At 37.9% G+C, this 3195-nt stretch overlaps 1 long non-coding RNA gene across 2 annotated transcripts in view; it reads left to right on the top strand.

The window, feature by feature from the left end:
• The window catches only part of LOC124893596, a 5162-nt gene extending 2206 nt beyond the window's left edge, over positions 1 to 2956 (top strand). For both annotated transcript variants that reach the window (XR_007050777.1, XR_007050778.1), the window contains exon 3: positions 712 to 2956. This is a non-coding gene — a long non-coding RNA (uncharacterized LOC124893596). The remainder of the gene's footprint in view (positions 1 to 711) is intronic.
• The last annotated feature ends 239 nt before the right edge of the window (positions 2957 to 3195 follow it).

Here is a 3195-nt window from a genome sequence, read left to right as displayed (position 1 = left end):
CCCCCCCCTCCCCGACACCTACGGAGTAGGTATGAACCGGGTCGTCCCCTAATTCGTTCCCTCCTTCACAATAGTTCACTGTGTTTATATTGAAGTGGACTGTCTGTGCCTCTCGCGTGACCCTAATGTATGTCTCTCACGCAACCATTAATACAGGTCATGACACCCTCCTTTTGGTTAAGGTAATGAACAGTTATAAAGATGTTGTCGTTTGATGTCGTGTATGGGATACCACAACAAACAATGGGCATAACGTTAAAGTGAATTTATCTGGACAAGCTTTTAGTTTCTTGGTCTAAGCTTTCCATTCGCTTAGAAGGTACAACAATGAAAGACAAGTAGAAACAATGCCTATTAGTCACTTTTTGGTCCTATCTTTGGAAAATAGTCATACGATTCCCTGACATTTTTCATTTTTCTTTTTCTTTTTTTTGGCCTGATTATTCAGCTTTTCATATACTTTTGTGGGTCACTTCCTGTTTTTACAATTTCTTCTCAAAAAGCTCAAAGGTTGTGCATGAGTAAGTAATATGCTACATAAGAGGGTTTTATTCAACTTGTGAGGAGATCATTTCTTGTAATGCCACGTGTTGTTTTAATTGGATCATGTTGTTTGCTTGGTGCAAGTTTTGAGAGTGATATGTTTGGCTATTTGTGTAAATAACCTTTTTTTTCTGTTTCTTTTTTTTCTTTTTAAAATTTGGGGTGTAGAAGTTGATGAGAAAGCAGAGGCAGAAGAGGCAGAGGATTATGAGAAACTGGCAAAGGAGCTAACAAATGCTTCTCCTTTGGAGGTCATGGATAAGGGCTCTTGAGAAATTTGGGAGTGATATTGCTATTGCTTTCAGGTAATTTTTCAGTTCAATATTCCATATTTAGAAGATTCAGCTCATGACGAGACGGACCCAGGATTTAAACTTAAATGAGTTCAACTAGTGTTAAAGTTATGGGTTCGAACTTAATATTTTTCAGATTTTAGTAGGGCTTTATGTGCATATATCTATACTTTGTTTAGTCATTATTATTTGTTGTTTCTTGTACTTTGATTATTGTAGTATTTTGTTTTGTTATGCTTTCACTTTCGTTACTTCTTTTTATGGACTGTTTTGGACTATTTTTCCTTGAGCCGAGGGTCTATCGAAAACAACCTTTCTACCTCTTCGGTGGGGGTAACGTTTGTCTATACTCTACCCTCCCCGTACCTCACTTTGTGGGACCACAGGTGTTAAACTAATGCACTGGCCATATTGGACGATACAACACTGATACAGTTTGTTAAGTATCCCACATCGGAAAAGGGATGGGTACTTGGTCTCCTTATATGGACTTGGGCAATCCTCTCCTCATGAGCTAGCTTTTGAGGTTGAGTTAGGCCCAAGTTCCATTCTTTACATGGTAGTAGAGCCAGGTTCTTGAGGGATCTGTGAGATGAATTCTGAAAACAACTTTTCCTAAATAGCTCCTCCATGGTGAAAATTACCATGTTCGGGCAGTAAGAATAGCTCCTCCTGTCTTTGATGGTGAAATCCTCGATGGTGAAAATTACCATGTCTGTCTTTGATCGTGAAAATTACCATGGTGAAATCCTCCATGGTGAAAATTACCATGTCTGTCTTTGATGGTGAAAATTACCATGTTTGGGCAGTAAGAATAGTTCCTCCCGTCTTTGATGGTGAAAATTACCATGTTTGGGCACTAAAATGAATTCTGAAAACTTTTTTCAAATAGCTCCTCCTATCTTTGATGGTGAAAATTACCATGCTTGGGCAGTAAGAATGGAGACTTATCTTGAGGCTCCCAAATAGCTCCTCCTGTCTTTGATGATGAGATGAAAAATTGTCTTTGATGATGAAAATTATCATGTTTGGGCAGTAAGAATGGAGACTTATCTTGAGGCTTTAGATCTTTAGGAGGCCGTGGAGGAGGATTATGATGTTCTTCCGCTGCCGGATAATCCCACGGTGACCCTGATCAAAAGTTAAAAGGAAAAGAAGCAGTAAGAATAGCTCCTCCTTTCTTTGATGGTGAAAATTACCAAGAAGCAGTAAGAATAGCTCCTTCTTGTCTTTGATGGTGAAAATTACCATGTTGGGGCACTAAGATGAATTCTGAAAACTTTTCTCAAATAGCTCCTCCTGTTTTTGATGGTGAAAATTACCATGTTTGGGCAGTAAGAATGGAGACTTATCTTGAGGCTTTAGATCTTTGGGAGGCCGTGGAAGAGCATTATGATGTTCTTCCGCTGCCGGATAATCCCACAGTGACCCAGATCAAAAGTCAAAAGGAAAAGAAAATCAAAAAAGAAAATTACCATCTTTGGGTAGTAAGAAGGCTTTAGATCTTTGGGAGGCTGTGGAGGAGGATTATGATGTTCTTCCGCTGTCCGATAATCCCACGGTGATTCAGATCAAAAGCCAAAAGAAAAAGAAAATCAGAAAATCATAGGCAAAAGCAACTTTGTTTGCTAGTGTGTCTCCAACAATTTTCACGAGAATTATGGCCTTTAAATCAACAAAAGAAATTTGGGATAAAGATAAAGGAATCTGAGACCGTCAAAGAGTACTCAGACCGACTTCTTAGCATTGTTAACAAGGTAAGATTGCTTGGCACAAAATTTAAAGATTCAAGAATTGTTGAAAAAAATTCTTGTTACAGTGCCTGAAAGATACAAAGTATCAATTATTACCTTGGAAAACACGAAAGACCTGTCCAAGATTACTTTGGCAGAATTGTTAAATACATTGCAGGCGCAATAGCAAAGGAGGCTTATGAGGTAGGATGGTATGATTGAAGGAGCTTTGGCAGCCAACTCCAAGACTCAAATCAAGGGTAATAATTCAAGAGTGGCAAAATAGGTCATCCTCTATTTAAATATTGGAAGAAACCAGATGCACAATGCAAGATCTGCAATCAGCTTGGCCATGAAGCTGTGATTTGCAAAAACAAATCTCAAAAATATGAAGCAGATGCCCAAGTCACCAAAGAAGAAGAAAAAGATCACTTATTTGTGGCAACATATTCTTCAACCAAGAAATCTGATTTTTGGATGATTGATAGTGGTTGTACAAACCACATGACATATGACAAAACTTTTTTTAAAGAGTTTCTGCCTTTGAAAAATAAAGTAGGAGTAGATAATTTTAGTGGTTTTAAATTATTAGAGTTCTATGTTCCTTAGACTTAGGAATTAGTTAT

The sequence above is a fragment of the Capsicum annuum genome, unplaced genomic scaffold, assembly GCF_002878395.1.
Source record: "Capsicum annuum cultivar UCD-10X-F1 unplaced genomic scaffold, UCD10Xv1.1 ctg62349, whole genome shotgun sequence".
Lineage (NCBI taxonomy): Eukaryota > Viridiplantae > Streptophyta > Magnoliopsida > Solanales > Solanaceae > Capsicum > Capsicum annuum.
This window is presented reverse-complemented; position numbering and strand designations above follow the sequence as displayed.